This window comes from Zalophus californianus, chromosome 13 (assembly GCF_009762305.2).
Source record: "Zalophus californianus isolate mZalCal1 chromosome 13, mZalCal1.pri.v2, whole genome shotgun sequence".
In the NCBI taxonomy this organism is placed as follows: domain Eukaryota; kingdom Metazoa; phylum Chordata; class Mammalia; order Carnivora; family Otariidae; genus Zalophus; species Zalophus californianus.
Window position 1 is genome coordinate 34,937,095 of NC_045607.1, and position 23,353 is coordinate 34,960,447.

Consider the following 23,353-nt stretch of genomic DNA (forward strand, 5'->3'; position numbering starts at 1 on the left):
TTCAATAAATATCTATGGAACATTGTGCTAGGCTCTATGGATACCCGGCAACGGGGGGGGGGGGGGGGGGGGGGGGGGGCGGGAGAGGGGAGAAGACATGATGCTTACATTCTAATGGAGAGAAACAAAAAAAATTAAGTAGAAAATTCAGAACCAGGGCACCTACGTGGCTCAGTCGTTAAGCGTCTGTTTTCGGCTCAGGTCATGATCCCAGGGTCCTGGGATCGAGCCCCACATCGGGCTCCCTGCTCTGCAGGAAGGCTGCTTCTCCCTCTTCCACTCCCCCTGCTTGTGTCTCTCTCGGTCAAATAAATAAATAAAATCTTAAAAAAAAAATTCAGAACATTTTTCTTAAATAGAGAGAAGAAAAGTCATTACCACCCTCACACTCAGAAATAACTATTGTTGATATATGATGTATTTTCTTTCTGCACATTAATAATGCCCTCCTTGGTTTTTCAAAAGAAAATTGAGATTCTGCTGTATGTCCTTTTTTCCCCATTCAATATATTCAGGACATTTTCCCATTTTATTGAGCATTCTACTCGACCTTGATCTTTAATTACTGAATTTTATTGTTTGGATGTACCTTACTTAATTAACTATAGTCCTATTGTTGATTATTTAGGCTATTTACATAAAGGAGTTTTGAGCCATTAATCACTATAGTATTCAATTACAAGTTCCCACTTTTTCACTTATAATTGGACTATCAGGAAAGTGGGTTTAAATATGCACAAGTATAAAAGAAATATTTTCTAATGAATATATTTCCTTCTTTTTTGAAATGAGTTTTATAATTTATACAAAATAAAACTCACAACTTACAACTCAAAAGTTTTTAAAAAATAAAATATAAAGTCCTGTAATATCCACAATTAAGATATAGAACATTTTCATGCTTACAAAAAAATCCCCTCACACCTCACAAGTCCCTTCCATTTACACCCTGGCAACCACTGGTCTGATTTCTGTCACTAGTTTTGCCTTTTACAGAATGTCATAGAACAGATTTATATAATATACTGCCCACTGCATCTGACTTCTATGACTTAGCATAAAGCTTTAGAGACTCTCCCAAGTTGTGTAATGTATTGGTAATATGTTCCTTTGAATGGATACACTACAATTTTTTTTTTTAAGATTTTATTTATTTATTTGACAGAGAGAGACACGGCGAAAGAGGGAACACAAGCAGGGGGAGTGGGAGAGGGAGAAGCAGGCTTCCCGCCGAGCAGGGAGCCCGATGGAGGATGCAGGGCTCCCGATGGAGGATGCAGGGCTCCATCCCAGGACCCTGGGATCATGACCTGAGCTGAAGGCAGACGCTTAACAACTGAGCCACCCAGGCACCCCGGATACACTACAATTTGCTAATCAATCATCAGGTGACGGACTTATTTCAAGTTTTTGTCTATTAAGAAGACAGCTCTTAGGAATGTTTAAATACAAGTCATTTTGCGGACATATGTTTTCATTTCTCTTGGGTAAAGACCTGGGAATAAAACTGCTGGGTCAGATTGTATGGTATATATTTAACTTATCAAGACTCTTCCAAACAAGGCTGTACGATTTTACTTTCTAACCAGCAATGTATGTGAGTTCTTGTTATTTCACATCCTCCATGTATTTAGAATTGTCAATCTTTTCAATTATAGCGTATTCTAGCAGATGGTAGTATTATCTCATTACGGCTGTAAGCTTCATTTTCCTAATGACTAATGATTCTGATCTTTTAACGAGTATATTTTCCCATTTGTATATCTTCATCAGTAAATACATCTATAAATCTTTCGACCATTTTTACTTGGGTTGTCCATCTTCTTATTATTACGTTTTAAGAGTTTATTACATATTCTGGATACATGTCCTTGCAAATATTTTCTTAAGGTCTGTGACCTGCATTTTCAGTTCTTTACAGTATCTTTCATGAGTAAATACCATAAATTTTTATAAAGTTCCATTTTTTTATTTTAAAAAAATTGTGTTTTGCTTATTTTTAAGGTATCCAATTAACCCAAGGTTATTCAGATTGCCTCCTGTTTTCTTTTAGACCTTCGATAGTTCTTACATTTAAATCTATATGTTACATGTTACCCGTCATGTGTCATGTGATATAAGAATTATGGTTCATTTTTGGCATATGGAAATCCAGTTGGTGCATTAATTTGTTAAAAAGGTGAAATTTTTGGCACCTTTATGTGAGTTTATATATATCTGTATATATATATGTTTTTACAACAATATCATACTATTTTGACCACTGTATTCTAGATCCTTTGCATTTCTAAATGCATTTTATAATTAATTTAGAAAATCTCACCTAAAAGGCTATTGGGATTTTGAGTGGTATTTCACTGAATCTATAGATAAGCCTGGAAAAGAACTGACACTTCAAAAAAAACCTGAATTTTCTGATCCACGAACATGGTGTAGCTCTCCATTTATTTAGATCTTTTTCTCTGAATCATTTTATAGCTTTCAGTATTAAGATCTTACACATTTTTGTTAGAACTGTTACTATGTATTTCACATTTTTGATAATATGGTAAACAGCCTTTAAAAAATGTCAGGTTTCAGACATTTTGTTTGTTGCTAATATATAGAAACACAATTGTTTCCTGCAACTTGGCTAAGCTTATTAGTTCCAGTAACTGTTTTCTAATCTCTTATGATTTTCTAAGTAAATTCTCATGTCAGCTGCAATCAAAGACAATTTTGCATCTTTCTTTCCAACTTATATGCCTTTTATTTTTCTTGCCTTACGGCCTTCCAGTAAAACAGTGAACAGAACTGCTGAGAAGGGACAGTCTTGCCTAGTTCCCAATTGTAGAGTGAAAGTATTCAAGTCTTTAGTTGTAATTTTTTTTTTTTAAAGTAGGCTCCATGCCCAGAGTGGAGCCCAACATACGGCTTGAACTCACAACCCTGAGACCAAGAGTCAGACACTTAACCAACTGAGGCACCCAAGTTGTAGGCCCTGTGTGGAGTTGAGAAAAACTCCCCTCTTATTCCTAGTTTAACAAGTTGTTGTTGTTTTTTAAACCTGTCATGAATGGGTATTAAATTTTATAACATGCTTTATCTGCATTTACTGATATGATCATATGTTTTTTTTTCCACTAGCCTGCTAATACACTGAATGACACTCATTTTCACAGGTTAAACCAACCTTATGTTCCTAGAATAAATCTTACTTGGTCATGACATATTAAGCTTTTTTTACATTACAGGATTCATTTCTATTATTTCATTAAGGACCTTTGTGTCTATGTTCAGGAAAAATATTATGTCTCGTCTAGCTTTTGTGTCATGGTAACACAAACCTTATAAAATTAGTTAGGAAGCATTACCTCATCTTTATATTCTGAAGGAGTTTGTATAGAATTGGTATTATTTTTTAAAGTTTGGTATGATCTGCCATCTGAAGACCATCTGAACCTGACGGTTTCTCTGTGGGAAGGTTTTTAACTTGGTTGTTAAAAATTCAACTTCTTGTAATAGGGCTATTCACGTTATCTATTTTTTCTTAACTAAACTTTGCCTGTGTCTTTCAAGAAATTTGTCCTTTTCATCTACGTTATTGAATTTATTGACTTAAGACTCTTCAAAATAATCTCCTTAGCCTTTTAACATTCTGTAGGATCTGTGTGATGTCCCTTCTTTCCTTACTGATAATGGTAATTTATGTATTTATGTCTTTTCTTGTTTTTTTATTTTTTTCCTAATCAGTATGGCTAGACATATTTCAGTTTTACTGACATTTTGCAAAGGACTAGCTTTTTATTTCACTCATTTTCTTTATGGCTTTTGTTTTCTTCTTTTTTTAAATGGCTTTTCTGTTTTCTAAGTCCTTAATTTTGGTTTCTTATTTCCTTCCAGGTTGTTTACTTTAGGTTTAATTTCCTTTTTTTTTCATGTTTCTTAAGGTAGAAGCTTAGATCACTGATTTGTGATATTTCTTTCTACAATTAGTATATAATGCTATAAAGTTTCCTCTTAAGATTACAAATGATGATGTCAGCAAATGGTGGAATAGGAAATTCCAAAAGTCCATCCCTCTACAAAAGAAACAAAGAAGCTGAGAAAACTGTCAGAACCAACTTTTTCAAAACTATGGAATCAAGTCAAAAGCGTAGAACCACCAGGGGAAAGCTTAATGAAGAAGAAACAGCTGAAATTCGGCAAGAGAGATTTGTGTCATTTTAACTTACTGAGATACCATTCCCCACTCCCAGCTCAGTTGACAGCCTTGAAAGACAACAGCCCACATTCATGATATGGGTTACAAGTACCAGAGGGAGCAATATGAACATTTTCTCAAAGAACTGTAGTTTGTTTTTTCTGACCTGTCTGGTGGCTAGACCTTATTTCATCTAACTCAGAAACTTTCCCCTGTCTGAACTGGTGACGAGTGTGTGTGGGTGGTGTGTTTGTGTTTAGGAGTGAGTGGTGTTGGTGGTGTCTGCTGAAAATATTTAAAGATAAATGTATGAGCTGCTGCCACAGTTGGGGCAAATCGAAATAGCTTGGAAGGAAAGGCTAGAGAAGGAAATGCTTTGGGGAATCTTTGAATGCTTGGAAAATCCCTGCATATTCCAGGGAATTTAGAAGGCCACACACATCAAGTGCTAAGCACATGCCCAAAAAGATCTGAGAAGGTCCTGAGTTCTCACCTCTGGCTGACCTTCATGCTCCATCTAAGGTAGGAAGCAAAGGCTAAAGAAGAGCAGCTGTAAATTGTCTGGCTGAATGTTAAAGGTATATTCAACATGCACACAGAGCCTACCTGTAAAGATTGGGAAAGGTGGTAGTGGTGGTGGCATTCCAGGCATTGACAGAGGTATCTGTCAAATCACTAGCTGAACACACACAACAAAAAATTCAGACTTAGAAAACAGTTCAAAAAAGTCACTAAACAAACAAGCAACAACAAACCCTAGCAAGGAGGAAGAATCAGATTTCCATAGTTGCCATACTGTAATATCCAAAATGTCCAATTTTTCAATGAAAAATCATGAGGCATGCAAAGAAACAAAAGTATGGTCCATATACAGGAAAAAGAAATGAACAGAACCAGACCATTCAGAAATATTAGCTGGAAATGCTTCAATACTCCACTTTCAAAACAGAATAACTAGATACAAGATCAGCAAGAATATAAAGGACATGAATAATCCTGTAAACCAACTAGAGCTCACAGACACGTATATAGGACATTCTATTGAATGAGAGCAGAACACACAAATCTTCTCAAGTACACATGAGAACATTCTCTTTGGGATAGACCCACAGCCTATAGTTAGGCCACAAAACATGTTTCAATACATTTTAAAAGACTGAATCATACAAAATTTCTCTTTGACCACAATGGAAAAATACCAAATCAATGATAAAAGGAAATATGAAAAATATAATAATTAGTGGAAATAAAACACTTTTTTTTTTAAGATTTTTTTTTTTTTTTTTTTTTTTTTAGTGTGAGAGAGAGAGAGTGGCATGGGAGGAGGGACAAGCTGACTCTGCACCGAGTGCAGAGCCCAAGCCAACAACCTATGAGATCACAACCTGAGGCGAAACCAAGACCGGAGGCTTAACCAACTGAGCCACCCAGGCACCCCTAAACAAACTACCCTTAAACAACCAATGGACCAAAGAAGAAATCGCTAAAGAAGTTTAGAAAATACTTTGAGAAGAAGGAAAACAAAAACACAACATACCAAGACTTGTAAGATGCAGTGGAAGCAATGCTGAGACGGAAATTTATAGCTCTAAATGCTTTGCATGACCTTCAAGTTGGTCCTTCTCCAGCCTCAGGTAATTTCCTACCAACATATGCATACATCAGTAGTTAGCCAAAAATTCTTTCTTCTGTAAATCTCCAGAGTTCTCTCTCTTGGTGCAGCTCCCTTCCCTCCAGTATTTTTATTCACAAATTCAAGACTCCTCAGCCTCCCCATATTTCAAACTCTCTTTTAATGTAGTGTGGTGACGCCCAAGATCTGAATGGGTGCCTCCTTTCTGTACTGGGGCCTGGAAACTCCAGGCAATAAGCTGGGCAGTTATAGAGTTCATTTGTTTCCTTCTCTCTAGGATCAGTCCTATACTACTTATTGCCTGGGGTCTGTAAATAGTTATTTCATATTTATAGACTAGTTTTCTTGTTGTTTATAGCAGGAGTATAAATTCAGTCTTTGGTATTCTATCATGGCTAGAACTGGAAGTCTGCCCTACTCCTCTTCACTTCTTTGAAAAAAACAACAAACAAACCTAGAACTTAAGTTTTACATGTTCACGGTATGAACTCAAGCAACAATAATTAATCCTATCACCCAATGATAACGATTCTAGTTTTTTTCAGTCATTTCTTCCCCATGTATAAATGTTTTGTAGAAATAAAAAGTGGGGGGCGCCTGGGTGGCTCAGTTGGTTAAGCGACTGCCTTCGGCTCAGGTCATGATCCTGGAGTCCCAGGATCGAGTCCCACATCGGGCTTCCTGCTCGGCAGGGAGTCTGCTTCTCCCTCTGACCCTCTTCCCTCTCGTGCTTTCTATCTCTCGTTCTCTGTCTCTCAAATAAATAAATAAAATCTTTAAAAAAAAAAAAAAAGAAATAAAAAGTGGGGGGCACCTGGCTGCTCAGTGGTAGAGCACATAACTCCTGATCTCAGGGCTGTAAGTTCGAGTTCCATGGTGGGGTATAAAGATTACTTAAAAATAAAATCTTAAAAAAAGAGAGAAAGAAATGAAAAATAGGTGCATGCTATCTTACTACCTGTATTTTTACTTAATACGGCAAAATACTTTCTATTACAACTAATCATTGTCAGTGGCTATAAAATATATCTTGGTAAAGAATCCCTTTTATTAAAATACCTAGATTGTTTCACTCTGTAGCAAAACCCTGACACACATTCATTATTTATTACTTTAGAACAAATTCTAAGTCAAATGACATTCAACACTTAATACTTTTTTTATTGTGGTAAAATATATATAACATAGAATTTGCCATTTTAACCATCTTTAAGTGCACAATTCAGGGGCATTAATTACACTCACAATGTTGTTAAACCATTACCACTATCTATTTCCAAGGACTTTTCATCATCCAAAGCAGAAACTATGTACCTGTTAAGCAAAAACTCCCCATTTCCCACTCCCCCCAACCACTGGTAACTTTTTTTTTCTTATCATTGATCATGAGAGAGTGTGCAGGTGAGCATTGGGGAGGTGGGGTTGGGGGGAGAAGCAGAGGGAATGAGAGAGAATCTTAAGCAGGCTCCATGCCCAGTGAAGAACCCGTCAAGGGGCTCGACTCACAGCCCTGAGATCATGACCTGAGCCGAAATCAAGAGTCGGACACTTAGCAGACTGAGCCACCCAGGTGCCCCTATTCTTTCCCTTTCTATTCTCACTACCACTGTCCTTTCTCAGGTCCTTAATTCTCTAGTACTATAATCATTTCCTTTTCTCAAGTTTCCCCCACTCTAGCCTTCAAATCAATGGGCTAACTACATTGCCAACATTTCAGTAGACCCACCCAAAAACTTCTAACAGCTCTGTAAAGCTTAGAATGGTATTTTCCAAACTGTGTTCCACAGAGCAAAAAGGGTTTCAATGATGCACCCTGTGGCTACTTTGCTAGGACTTGGGGAGGCTCCATGTTCTTCTGTTCCTAAGTCAATCAAGGCAACTCTACTTTAATCTCTTTTACATATTGAGGTTATTAGCAACCTTCTGCTTGAAGAGATGGTTCTACTACTTATCCAGCGGGAAAAGCTTGAAAAAGTTTCAGAGGAAAAAAAAATCCAACTTGTTCAATTTGTATCCAGTCTTCACAAAACCATGCCCCAGAGTTCCCTATTTTACCAACCTTATCACTCCATTATATACTCAATTTCAACTTCAGACTTCTGTCTTCACTGTTCTTCATGCAAAACTGAGTATTTTACCTCCACATCTCTGTTCACTTTCTTTTCCCTGCCAACAATATCCTATATGAATCCTACCTACCTAAGTCCTCCTTACCCTTCAAGACCCAGCACAAATGCTAGCCCTACAAAAAACTTTTCAGGGGGCGCTGCCTTTGGCTCAGGTCATGATCCCAGGGTCCTGGGATCAAGCCCCACATTGGGCTCTCTCCTCAGCAGGGAGCCTGCTTCTCCCTCTCCCTCTGCCCGCCACTCCCCCTGCTTGTGCTTGCTTTCTCTAATAAATATTGAAAAAAAACAACACAACTTTTCAGGACTGTAATTTCTCCTTCCTTCAAACTCCTACAGTACTATCAATCATTCACATTAGACACTATCATATGATACCCTTATATTTTATGATCATCATCTTAACAGTCAGTCTATCTAGAACATAAGCTCCTTGAATATATGCTTATCAAGAACTTCAAATCAGGGGCGCCTGGGTGGCTCAGTTGTTAAGCATCTGCCTTCAGCTCGGGTCATGATCCCAGGGTGCTGGGATGGAGCCCTGCATCGGGCTCCCTGCTCCGTGGGAAGCCTGCTTCTCCCTCTCCCACTCCCCCTGCTTATGTCTCTCTCTGACAAATAAATAAATGGAATCTTTGGGTAAAAAAAAAAACCTTCAAATCGGGGGCACCTAGGTGACTCAGTCAGTTAAGCATCTGCCTTCGGCTCAGGTCATCATCCCAGAGCCCTGGGATGGAGCCCTGCATTGGCCTCCCTGCTCAACAGTGAGTCGGCTTCTTCCTCTAACCCTCCCCCATCTTGTGCTCTCTCTCAAATAAATAAAATCTTTAAAATATAATTTAAAAAAAAGACTTGTCTTTAATACTGCTTTAAAAAAAAAGGAATTAGCTAAGAATTAGTATGCAATCTGGGAAGCACTGCAAATAGCAGAAATTAAGCCATTCCTAAGAACTCATTTACAGATGTAAGATTGGTGAGTACCTACTCCTGCAGTCAGCAAACTTTTTTGTAAAATGCCAGATAACAAATATTTTGAGCTTTGCATACTCTATAGTCTCTGTCATAATCACTCACCCATGCCACAAAGGCAGCCATAGGACAATATGTAAAAGAATAAGTGTGACTTTGTTCCAAAAAAACTTGCTTTACCAAAAAAAAGGTGTTGAGATGAATTTGGACAATGGGCCACAGTTCACCAATCTCTGACCTAGGCTAGAAGAGGTTTTAAAACTTTCTTTTCTGTTTTTGTTTTGTTTTTAAAGATTTTTATTTATTTATTTGACAGAGAAAGACACAGTGAGAGAGGGAACACAAGCAGAGGGAGAGGGAGAAGCAGACTCCCCGCTGAGCAGGAAGCCCGATGTGGGGCTTGATCCCAGGACCCTGGAATCATGACCTGAGCCAAAGGCAGACGCTTAACAACTGAGCCACCTAGGCACCCCTTTGGTTTTGTTTTTAAAGAAGTGTCTTTTTCTTTCTTTCTTTTTTTAAGATTTTATTTATTTGACAGAGAGAGAGACAGCCAGAGAGGGAATACAAGCAGGGAAAGCGGGAGAAGGAGAAGCAAGCTCCCCGTCGAGCACGGAGCCCGACGCTGGGCTCGATCCCAGCACCCTGGGATCATGACCTGAGCCGAAGGCGACGCTTAACGACTGAGCCACCCAGGCGCCTCAAGAAGTGTCTTTTTCTTAAGTAAACCTTAAGCAGAGTCCCAATCTTAAAAAACAAACAAAAAACTGAGTTGCTGTGGTTGAGCAGAAAAGGGGAAAGAAGGACACAGAGTAGAGAGGGGTCACTACACCTTCCCCTCTCATCGCCCTCTAAATCTCTGCACAATACAGACTAGACTCCTCATTTATACAGGTAAGAAAACAGATTCAGAGAGGGGTAAGGAATTTCTGTACTACCACAAAGAAAACCAGAACTGGTGAGAAAATTAAAATCTAGATCTCAATTCCTGATTATATGCCCTGTTAAACTGGGGAGTCATTAAACTGGGCAGTCGGTCAGGAATAAAGTGAGAAGGTAAAGTACTTTATTATGCTTTGTGACTTCTGATAGGACTTTAATATTCTTACTGGATTTGAGGGTTTAAATCCACAGTGATTTCTTTTTTGCCCTGTCAAGAATCTTTGTACTTAGATCCATCTGTTAACTATCACAAAGAGATCCAAACAAAATTCCAGAGTTTTAAAAGAGACATAACAGTAACCAGCATTTGAACCTTGCCATGAAACCATGATTACCAATTCAATGGCTCCCAATTTGTCCCTTTTCCATATAATTTTTTTTAAAGATTTTATTTATTTATTTGACAGAGAGAGACATAGCGAGAGAGGGAACATAAGCAGGGGGAGTGGGAGAAGGAGAAGCAGGCTTCCCGCCAAGCAGGGAGCCCGATGCGGGGCTCGATCCCAGGACCCGGGGATCATGACCTGAGCCGAAGGCAGATGCTTAACAACTGAGTCACCCAGGCGCCCCTCCATATAATTTTTATAGGTCACTGCTAAACTGTAATAAAATCCATCAGAAAAAAAATAGAAAAGGGTTAAGTCTAAAGGATCAACGACTTGCTTTAAAACGGAATTTGTGGGGCACCTGGGTGGCTCAGATGGTTAGGCATCTGCCTTCGGCTCAGGTCACGATCCCAGGGTCCTGGGATCGAGCCCCGCATCTGGCTCCTTGCTCAGGGGGAAGCCTGCTTCTCCCTCTCCCACTCCCTCGGCTTGTGTTCCTGCTCTTGCTATCTCTCTGTCAAATAAATAAATAAAATCTTTAGGGGCGCCTGGGTGGCTCAGTCGTTAGGCATCTGCCTTCGGCTCAGGTCATGATCCCAGGGTCCTGTGATTGAGCCCCACATCGGGCTCCCTGCTCTGCGGGGAGGCCTGCTTTTCCCTCTCCTACTCCCCCTGCTTGTGTTCCCTCTCTCGTTATGTCTCCCTCTGTCAAATAAATAAAAAACATCTTAAAAATAAATAAGTAAATAAAATTTTTAAAAATAAAAAATAAAAAAACCCATAATTTTCAAGTATACATCAAAGCAATACTACTGAAAGCCCATAATCACTGATTTTCCAAATAGAATATTTATTCAAGACCATCATCATTGGAAGGAAAAACTTGTATATTAAGAAAAATGACATTTTCATAACCATAGTAAGATTATCACTGACTCTAAACTATAACACTGACAATTCTTTACATTGTCTCTGCCTTAGTTGCATGAATGTCTTTAAAATGAATTCAGCTTTACTGAAGAAAATGACATAGGAGGTAATGTTAGAAATTTTTTTAATGCCCCTTGGGGCACCTGGGTGTCTCGGTCAGTGACGTGTCCAACTCTTCATTTCGGTTCAGGTCATGATCTCACTGTTGTGAGACTGAGACCCACAATGGGTTCCAGACAGCTTAAGCGTCTCTCTCTTGGGGCACCTGAGTGGCTTAGCTGGTTGGGCATCCAACTCTTGATTTCAGCTCAGGTCATGATCTCAGGGTCATGGGATCGAGCCCCTTGACAGGCTCTGTGCTGAGCACAGAGTCGGCTTGTCCCTCTCCCTCTGCTCCTCTCCTTGCTCTCTCTCTTTCTCTCTCCCTCAAGTAAATAAAATCTTAAAAAAGATTCTCTCTCTCCCTCTCCCCTTGCATGCTTTCTCTCCCTCAAAAAAAAATTTTTTTTAAATAATAATAATTGAGAAAAATGAGATAGGAGCATGGACACAGTATTATTAATGCTCTAGAATAGTTCAATGTATATTATTCTAATAGTAATTAAGATTACAAAATAACTTTTCGATTAAATGATAAGAACTAAAGAGAGAACATGTATAACATACACTCTAAGTATCCATTTTAAACAATTAAATTATTTTTAAAAAGTTTTATAATGTCCTATGTAATGTAGTTTATATTACCGTAATGTATAGTTATATGCTTAAAGGTTGCTAGAATTCCTAAAAATTTGTATAACTTTTTAAATGGCTGACATAGAGTAAATCAGAAAACCTCCAAATAATTATGAAATAACATATAAGTGTACATCATATTGCTTGCCACACAAAATAGTTTTTAGAGAATACAAATGATAAATTACTGAAATTCCTCTTATACGCAAGAAACATTTATTTTCACATTTACAAGTGTTGTTTTTAAGAATCAGAAATAAGATCTTTACACAAGAAAATTATTTTGATATTTAAGAAAAATACCATTTATATTGGTTTCCACAGTAGGATTATCTGTCTATAAAAAATAACCTTCAAAATTCTTATCAGTTTGTCTCCCTAAGTCACTGTAAGATGGATACACTTATAGCAAATAAAGAATAAAGAAAGCCTGCTAGGGATATTATTGGAAATTTAAAATAGGCAGCAATAATTAAGTACTAATATTAAGAACAGCAAGATAGAGGATTTGACACAAAGTACATTTTTTAGTACTTTACCTCAGCTCTTAGTCAATACAATTAAATTGATTTCAGATGAAGCAATTTAAACTGTACTACAGAGTCAAAACTACTTAAACAAGAACACTAAAGAGGCTTTCATAAGTTTACATAAAATCAAATGTATACTACAATTATAATTACGAAGAATTCCTTTATTGACCTAAGAAATGTCTTAACCAGAAAATATCATGTCAAAATGATGCTGCAGGCAATCAGTACATTATTGTCCCTGTGACACAAAAACATCCTATCTAACTATTCAGAACAAGTAAGACTGGAAAGGTAAAGTAGTATCTCACAATAATATACTGAAATTTCTCTCAAGTGCAAGAAACACACTGATTTCCTTTCAGGGTCATAAACATTCTTCTGTGGCTAAGAAATATGATCAATATATAGGCAAATCATGTATTATCTAAGAGACAAGAATGAAAATTGCAGAAAATACTCTATGCCCTTTTTAGTGAAGAAATAATAGTTACATTACCTAGAGCAAAACAGTTTAGGATGTCAAGAACAGTTTAAACAGTTTAAAGCCTCTATGATCAAGTAATATTCTCTGACTCACTACTTTGTTACTTGTGTGGGAGTACAGCAAAAGGATTATTGCTAATCCTTTAACTGTGAATAATAATGATTTATTGAACAATTCCTACATAAATTCTGTGACCAGAAAATCACACCCTCACAGGCCAAGATACTTTCCTCTCACTTAGATAACAAAATTAAAATGTTTACAAATATACATATGTGTACACACACACACAAACATGTATGCAGTTAAATCAGATAAATTGATTTATATGTATTTAGCAAAGGCTTTGAGCATTTACAGATTTCATTTTTATTTTAAAAAACAAGTCCAAGTGTGGTCTTCCCACTTAGGTATCAATTAAGAGTGGTAACAAATTTCAAATACTTTCTCAAGTAGTTGAGTTTCATTCAAAGAAATAAAAAACCAAGATATTAGAATGAGGTTAAGTGCATCTTTTGTCAGTAACGTATGTTGCTCCCTCTGGCCTCATAAACAAGCTGCTCCTTTTTGAATACAGCAGACCTTCAATTTAAATTTATGGAAAGACTAAAGCAGGAGAGCCTGCACTCAAACAATTTTAATAACCTATTAAGTTGCGACTTCAGATTCATTTTATAACCATGCTCCTCAGGGAGCTATGCTATCTGGATAAAGATAAAATTTTTTTCCTTTAAAGATAAATAGCATCATTAATCTGCAACATTTCTTTTCTATTATCTTTCGAAATGAGGAGTTATTTTGTTCTGATCTTGAGGTAATTAGCCTTCATTCACTAGCCTGAAAATGTCTGTGTTCTGAAAATTAAAAATGTGTCATTAAGTGGAATTTACCATAATGTCATTTATCTTTATATAGTTCATCAGTGACAGCAATGGGCCTGGGAATCCATCAGCTTTTACCAAGGAAGCATTAAAACAAATTGAAAAACAGAATAATCCCAGGCAGTCTTTAACACAGTCAAAGCCATTTGGGTAATTAAATAGTGGTATTTAAAGTTTTAATTTAGATTTTCCCCTCTGTTCATCAGTAGTCAAATGAGATGTTCATATTCATAACTGTTTGTAATAAAAGGTTTCATAAAGCAAGCAGAATATCAATGTTATTAAAATATAATATAGAGAGAGCTTTAATGTACAAAATAAGTTTCTATTTTCCTGCACCCTAATTTCTGATATTATATCAGAAATAAACTCTTTCTTCAACTCTTTAGATTGCAATATTAGCTTTAGAAAGACTCTGATGATTCAAATTCCCAAATAACATAAGAGAGCATATGACATGAAATTCAACTTCATTATTACTAATATTGGAGAATATCTTCACCACCTTAAATGTTTTCAACCACAGCCCCCCCAGCAATTACTGCACAGAATTATCAGATGCAATTACGAAAATGAATATTGGCTTAATAAACTAATTCTTGTTCTTAAAACAAGAATCTTGGGGTGGTAGGGGAGGACACAGGCATTGATATCAAATAACTAATTCCATTCATATACTGGTCACAGAAATAGCACAAGATTAGAAACATCTCAAAAATTATATTCTTAGTTAAGACATTAAAAATACTTGGAATAAACACAAAAGATACAACATAATGAGGTCAGTTGAAAAGGCTAACCTATTATAAAAAGGCCTCATAAGTATAGCAGTTTCAAACTATGCAGCTAGTATTCACCATTTCCTTTTCTGTATATTCCAAAACAATACAATGTTTAAAAAAGGTACTCTTAACATAAGAACGATTATACTCAAATGTATTAGTAAGTGTTTCCATTTGATTTCATATTAAACTACTGGATAATTTAAGTTTAGAAGTTTGACACTTGATATGCAAAAAGGGGTTCAAATGTCTTTTGGGGGACACCAATGGGAATAAATGATTTCTCATAAAATGTCTAGATATAATTTTCTTGACTGATGAATTCTCTCTCACACACATGCACACACATACCACTACTGAACAAATTTCATACCAAACATCGCTTAAGGACCTAAGGACTTCAAAATACTTTTATGTTGGGGGGCCTGAATGTCTCAGTCAGTTGAGCGTCTTGACTCTTAGTTTCGGCTCAGGTCTTATCTCAGGGTCCTGGGATCGAGCCCCATGTCGGGCTCCCGGCTCGGTGGGAGTCTGCTTATCTCCTTCTCTCTCTGCCCCTCCTCCTGCTAGTGCTCTCTTGCTCTCTAAAATAAATAAATAAATCAAAAAAAAAAAAAAAAAGGTACTTTCATGTAAAAGTGTCTATCATCTCCAGGGGCCACCTGACTGCTCAATGCTGATTTACTCTTCACTGAGTGAGAGTAATGTAAGTCTAAAGACAGAGGGTTGTTATGTAACTGTATTATTATGTCACAGATTTCTTCTTTTTTTTTTTAAGATTTTATTTTTAAGTAATCTCTACACCCAATGTGGGGCTCAAACTTACAACCCCGAGATTGAGTCACATGTTCCACCAAATGAGCCAGCCAGGTGTTCTGTGTCAATATTTAATATGCAAGATAATAAATCAGAAGATTTAGAACCGAAAAATTTTGGAAACAATCAAGTTTAGGGAAAGGAAAGGAAAGATCCCAGAGGTGAAAACTTGGCATATTTGTACAACTGGTCAACAAGAGCTAAAAATCATGTATCCAGCCTATTTTTATACCATTCAGTCTTGCAGATCAGTGATCTAAAAGATATTTACTCAGCATCTACAAAGGTACAGTCATCAGATAAACATATTTCCAACAATAAAAACCACATTCCTTGTTCAAAGTTTCCAGACAGTATTATGACCCTTTTATCAAAAAAGCAATTAACAAGATGTTTTTCTTTTTTTGAACAATCTGCTTCAGAAATTTTAACTAGTATTTCTTAAAAAAACATACATACCCAAATAATTTCTAAGCATTTCTTTCCATAGCCCCTGGACCTACAGGGGCTGTATTTTTTTGTTTTAACTAAATGAGTTGCTTGCCTCCCTTAAACAAGAAAAAGGCATTGGTCAGGCCAGTCTGAGCAATAATGACATTTATCTTCAAAATGGCATGGAGTCAGGATCTTTTGTGGTTATTTGCACTGCACGGTTTGAAACTAAATGTTGGTCAAATACATTCCCCCCCAAAAAAGTTCAAAGTCAAATAAACAATTTGTGATTATCCTCATTATTCCTTCTCTGGACTAAACCAGTTTCAGTTTTAGAAAAAAATTCAGAACAGAAGTACATATGTACTTGGATAATTGTTTAGTGTGTTAAAAAAAACCCAAACCTGAAAACTGAATATCCAAGAGAATAGTTCAATGAACTCTGAAACACCCACTCTATATATTTTAGAGAATATCATACAGCTATTAAAAAGTCAAGCTCTCTATCAATTAAACAAGGAATATTACATAGTAAAAGTGAAAAGAGTATGTCTCAGAAAAGTTGTGTGTAAAAACAATAACCCAAACTACCGTGGGTGTGTTTAGAAGTTCTTTATATGAGCATGGAGAAAGATATGGAAGAATATAGAAGGTGTAGGGGCGCCTGGATGGCTCAGTTGTTAAGCGTCTGCCTTCGGCTCAGGTCATGATCCCGGGTTCCTGGGATCGAGCCCCACATCGGGCTCCCTGCTCCTCAGGAAGCCTGCTTCTCCCTCTTCCACTCCCCCAGCTTGTGTTCCTGCTCTCGCTATCTCTCTCTCTCTGTCAAATAAATAAATAAAATCTTAAAAAAAAAAAGAATATAGAAGGTGTTAACACTGCTATAGGGCTAATGTAGATATAGAAACTGTTACCACTGTGTGTTTGAGGGACAAGCTGGTGAGGGGAGAAGGGAAATCAGTAACATTTTCTATATTATTATCTAGCATAAGGCAATTCTTCCAAGAAAGTGACCTGATCTATTTTGTTAGATGGAGAACATAAAAATAAGGCTGAACTGTCTCAAACTGACAGCAAGGCCTGTTGGCAGGGCTTGATTCCAGGACCCTGGGATGATGATCTGAGCCGAAGGCAGATGCTTAACCGACTGAGCCACCCAGGTACCCAAGATCTACATGTACTAAACACTTTTAAGGTATTATGAAGATAATGACTAAATCTGTGTGCCTGTACAGCAAGAGAGAAATAAAAATACTTCTCTTAAAAGTAAAATAAACATTTCTAAGGTAAGGAAGACTGATACTTATTTTTAGCGCAGGGTTTCTCAATCTTGGTAACTACTGCATTTTGGGCCAGAAAATTCTTTGTTGTAGGGGGCTGTGGATTTTAGGATGTTTAGCAGCATGCCTAGATGCCAAGAGTGTCTTTCCTCAGTTGTGACAACAAAAACTGTCTCCAGGTATTACCAAAATGAGCCCTGGGAGCAAAAGCACTCCTATGGGAGTGCTTTTGCTATCTGTATCGTTGGGATATAGATACTTTTGAGAATCACTGCCCTCGTTACAGGTTTTCTGACAGAAATGATTTTGAATGCTTTACACTGGCAACAACTATCCATTATAACCTGCTAGGTAACAATTATACATTAACACTCTACAGTGGAAAATGTTAAATATGAACAATTAACATCCTATTTATTTCCAAGACATAAAAACTGAAGCTTTAAAAGTATGTAGAAATAAAAGAACTCCATTATGCAATATAATTTTTTCCTGCTAGGTAAATGCAAAGAAAATACCTCTAGTGTAAATCAAGCACCTTGAGAGAACTCAGTATTTTATACCTACAATGAAAGGCAAATAATATGTATTTTTAAAAACTATTATAATACCAAAAGTTGTCAGTAATTGTTAAGAAAAGGAAATTCTAAGTCACCATTTCATTAAAGAGCTAAGAAGGAAGGCTGGAATTGCAAAAACGCACTTGGATTAAAGTAATAGTTGGCACTATATGTCAACTATACCTAAATATTAAAAAAAAATTTTTTTTACCTGCTCTGTAAAATTGTAAAGTAATACACTAGAAAAAAAATTCAAAGATAAATGTAATCTGTCTTGGCTTCATATACAGCATTGCATTTCTAAAACAACAACAACAACAAACTTACAGGTGAAACAACCAAATGTAGGCCAAAATCATTCCTCTATGAAACTTCATCAATACTTTGAAAGCACATAGCCATTGAAAAAACTTTAGCCTGAGGCACCTGGCTGGCTCAGTCAGTAAAGCATGTGACTCTTGATCTTGGGGTTGTGAGTTCAAGCCCCATGTTGGGTATAGAGATTACTATCTATCAATTAATCAGTAAATAAAAAGGGAAAAAAGAAAAAGAAAAAACTTTAGCTCAAACTCAAGATTTAATATTTCTAATATTTAGAAGAAGTATCTCTTTGTCTTTGTCCATGAAGCAAACAATGTCATAAGTTAACAAAATATATATTAATCCTTAAGGATTCTGATCATATGAATAGTTAAATCCCAGTTCACTGGAAGTTCTTTAGAACTAAAATGTATAAAAGGGTCATAGTTTCCCAAGTATTAGCAAAGCACACCATATAAATGATCAACTGGCAGCATTAGTATTCCAGGCAGAGGAAACTACAGGAAAAAAGGAAAGCCACAAGGTGTGTGGCTGTGAGCAAGTGTGTGTACGCATCTGTCTGAAAGAAAGACAGACAGAGAGACAAACTTGTACACAGGCTAATCATATGATCAGACAAAGGGAGTGACTTTCAAACACTCTTTAGTTACAGATCCCTATTTTAAGGAGAGCCGAATGTGCAAGAGATGAAACCCTAAAGGCTCCAGTCAAAGGAAGAGAGATAGAATCCTGACAACTTAACTCCCACCTCTCCAAGGGGATCCCAGGAGCTCTGAAAACTCTTTAAAAGCCAGTGGACTAGAGTATAGGGAATTTGAGAGGGAGCTGAGAAATAAAAAGAGTGGGTTAGGAAGTATATTATGAATCACCTTAAACACTACTTTCAAGAGTTATTTTGGTGGGTATTAGAAGTCACTGCAGGTGACAAAAACAGAGGAGTGAGATAAAGTGATATACAGAAGAAATGAAGTATTACACCTACTTCATTATTAGACACCAGTCTTCAAAAATCTTGGTGTTTTCTATTTTCTCATATGTACCCTATGAAAAAAGATCTATGATGTAATAAGACAGCATGGATAGTATGAGGGAGAAATATGTTCATAGAAAGCACACATTTTAATAACATAAATACTAAATGTTCACCAATATGGTTATTTCTACTTGATAAAATACAATCTCTTACACTGAGTCTCTTGAAGGCCCACGGCTGCGAATGCAGACTTTTAAAGGTGCCATTCTCCATGTCAAGTGGCACCAGTAGTCACCCTCTCTGTCAGTTTGACAAGTACTCTCTCAGCATTCAGGGATAAAGTGCACATATACAACGCCCTCCCTGACAAAAAAGAAACCAGGGAGATGAGGGCCAGCCACTAGAGGGAAGACAATCAAGCTGGCAGAAAAGGACTAGAAATTGGCCATGACAAGAAACCAGAGAGCCAGGGGAAAGGGTTTGGGGGGGGAGCTTGTTCATGCTGAGTTAAAAGAAAAAGAAAAAAAGATCTACTTATACAGCCTGGTCAAATGAGCAAAAAGAACAAACTTGTCTTTTGTGGATGAAATCAGAAAGCCTTCTGATTTCACATTTTACTATCTGCACAAGTAATCAGCCTACCAAACAATTATCAGCACTAACATATTCACTCTGATACTTTCTCTTCCAAAGGACATTCCTACAAACACTCTACCCCTCTAGAGAGTTCTAAATGCTGTTCTATGCCCATTGGTTCTTTTATAAACACAACTGTTTATTATCCATCCCATCCAATTTATTGAATCATGTAATCAAGAAATATTTTTTGAGTGTCTAGCCAGGTATCTAGCCCTGGGGATACAGAAACAAACCAAAAGTTTTCTGCTTTAGGGGCGCCTGGGTGACTCCAGTGGTTGGGTGTCTGCCTTCGGCTCAGAGTCATGATCCCAGGGTCCTGGGATCGAGCTCCATACATCAGGCTCCCTGCTTAGCAGGGAGTCTGCTTCTCCCTCTGCCTCTGCCCGCTCATGCTCTCTCGCTCACTTTCTCTCAAATAAATAAATAAAATCTTAAAAAAAAAAAAGTTTCTGCTTTAGCAGGTCAGGTAAAACCATTAAAAAAAATACACACATTATATACATAAACACATTCATACATATGCATATAAAATATATAAATAGTACATTCCATCAGGAAAAAGAAAATAGTGAAAGGGGGACAGAGAATGATGGGGGAATAGATGCTATTTTATAAAGGACAGAGAAATCCTTCCTGATGACATTTGAGCAGAGATCTGAAAAAAAGGGAGATAGCTAAGCAAATACTGAGAAGAGAGCATAGCCAGGAAAGGGCATAGTCAAGTGCAAAAGCCCTAAGGCAAGAATGGACTCCGGGCTTTCAAGAAACCAGCGTCAGTACTTTGCTAAAGCACAGTTAAAATGGGTGATAGAGACAGCAGATAATATCAGAGAGCTAACAGAGAACCAGATCATACATAGCCTTTCACACCATGGAATGGACACTGGATATTATTCTAAGTGAAATGCGGAGGCACTGAAGAGTTTTGTGCAAAAGAATGACATCACTTAACTTATGTTTGAAAGGATCACTCTAGCTGCTGGGTGTAGAAACATAGAAGAGGAAAAACAACTTAGGAAACAATGCAATGGTCCAGGCTATGATAATTGTGGCTTAGACCATGGGGGTAAGTAACAGTTGGATAGTAAGAAGTGATCCGACTCTGTCTCGGTATATTTCAAAGGACAAACATGACAGGATTTGCTGATAATGTGGATGTGGGATGTTAAGTGCCAGACAGAAGTTCAGGATGACTAGGATATTTTCAACCCTTATTCATCAATCAATATTATCAGTTTCACATTCACTTACTCCTCTACTTTTCCTCCTTTAATTTCACTGTCTCATTCCATGCTGCCACTTTTATTCTTGCTCTAACCCTTCTTGTCTCCTAAGTAGCACTCATGCTTACTAAAGCTGGAAGTAAGAAAGGGTTGGTGAAGGAACCTAGCAAACCATATTTAAGAAGCTAAAAAAGAAACACTTTGAAGGTGAAAAAGAAAGTAAACTGGAGAAACCAGCAGCAGCAAATTGTCCATTAAAAACAGTGACGTGAACAACATCGACACAGAAAGGCTGGCCAGGAGTACCAACGCCTAAGTTTATTTAAGAAATTTAAAACTATTCATTAAATCTCAACCACAGAAAAAGACAGAATGATGGATATACAAAAATAGGAAAATGTGATTAAAAATAAAATTATATTCAAGATATGCTATTCACATTCTTTGTATTAAAAATAAACAGGGTAGGGTGCCTGGGTGGCTCAGTTGGTTAAGCAACTGCCTTCGGCTCAGGTCATGATCCTGGAGTCCCCGGATCGAGTCCCACATTGGGCTCCCTGCTCAGCGGGGAGTCTGCTTCTCCCTCTGACCCTCCCCCATCTCATGTACTCTCTCTCTCTCTCTCATTCTCTTAAATAAATAAATAAATCTTTTAAAAAAATAAATAAATAAACAGGGTATTCCTTACAATGTTAAAATTTTACATCTTTTGAGAAAAAAATTATCCTACTTAATGAAAATTCTAACAAGAAGATTTTTTTTTTTCATCATGCTGGCATCATCTACTTCAATGAATTACTTTAGTTTGGGGAGAAAAGACACTATTATGCTTTCTAATAAAATAAGGCTTTTAAAAATAAAAATTCTGTACTGAATTCTACCTCTGAAACTAGTAATACACTATATGTTAATTAACTGAATTTAAATTAAAAAAATAAAAATAAAAATTCTGGCTCTTAACTTCATCTAAAATGCAATAGAAGTCTGCAAAGGCAGACACTAGCGCTCTCAAAGTCATGTATTCAATGTACATTTTTGTATCAGATGTTACCTCAACAAATTTAGTTATGGAGTCTCTCTGCAGACAGCAGAAGCAAATAAGAAAGTAAAACTTACAGAAGAATATATGATAGCCAGAAAAAGAAATATAATGGATTGTCAAAGGGAACAAAACTTCTAACAGTAGAAACAAAAATTAGAAAAAGCTTCTCCTTGAGAAACACTTAACAAAGGATCCAAAAGCCAAAAATACTTCATTTGTTTCAAAGGTACCATCAGATCTAACAACTGAGAGTCTCCAAAACTATGATGCCCAGTTATCAAGAACAGATATAATTTGCTCAGTATACTCAACTTATAATGGTAGAGTTATGTTAAAATACCAATTTTATAAAGTTACATAATTGTTACTAATTCTATAGCAATTAACCAGCTTCCTTGCACAGTTCTTTTTTTAAATTTTTTTTAAAGATTTATTTGAAAAAAAAAGATTTATTTTTTTGAGAGAGAGAGAGGGCACGCAGGGGGTAGGGGCAAAGGGACAGGGGGAGAGAAAATCCTCAAGCAGACTGAGCGCAGAGAGTGAGGCAGGGCTCAATCTCAGTCTCCATTGCAGGACTCTGACATCATGACCTGAGCCAAAAGCAAGAGCCTGCCGCTCAACCGACTGAGCCACCTAGGTGCCCCTCCATGCATTAAGTGCTTCACATATATATTCCCCGGAATCCTATACTATGCAATTTTATTACTCCTATTTCACAGATCTAGAAACTGAGACTGAGATATGTTAAACAACTTGCCTGAAATCAGAAAAATATCAATATACACACAAACACGCACGAATCATATTGTACAGATGAAAGAATGGAATTTCAGATACCAAAATGTTAATTGTGGTTATCTTCATATGGTGGCGGCAATAATGACCTTTATCTTCTTTGTGCTTTTTTTTTTATATATTTATAGAACATTCTCCAAGTTTTAAAAAATGAAAGAAAGGGGAGTGGAGTTCTGCTTCTGATAATGATTGAATAAGCTCATGTCAGACCAGTCACCTTGTAGAAAACAATTACAAACTCTACAAAATACAGAAAACAATTACACTCTAGTCTAGTTATTCACACCAGTTATATACTATAATGCTGCCACAATGAATTAGCAAATACTGAAGCACTGCTCCTAGGGGAAACACATACACACACATACACCACGCACCTCCCACAGATTATAATCTTGTATCCTAAAAACAACTCCTCCTGGTAGATTCCATTTTCAGAGGTTCAGAGGTGTTAAGTGACATGCCTGAGGCTGCCTCACTAACACGTACCACTAACACGTACCAGAACTGTCCAACTGGCTCCGGAGCTGCAGCTTTCCACACTACACTACACTGCCCCTACCATTTCTATCCTCTGGTCACTACCATAAGAAAGCTTAAATAAGAAGGCTGAGTATTAGGGGCCCCCCGGGTGGCACAGCTGGTTGAATGTCTGACTCTTGGTTTCAGCTTGGGTCGTGATTTTGGGGTCGTGATCTCAGGGTTGTGAGACTGTGCCAGTGTCAGGCCTTGTACTAGGTGCAGAGTC

General features: G+C 37.1%; 1 protein-coding gene across 2 annotated transcripts in view; it reads right to left on the reverse strand.

Moving 5' to 3' along the window:
- Window positions 1-23,353, reverse strand: part of ZCCHC7 (zinc finger CCHC-type containing 7) — a 243,686-nt gene that overhangs the window by 131,676 nt on the left and 88,657 nt on the right. The window lies entirely within an intron of this gene.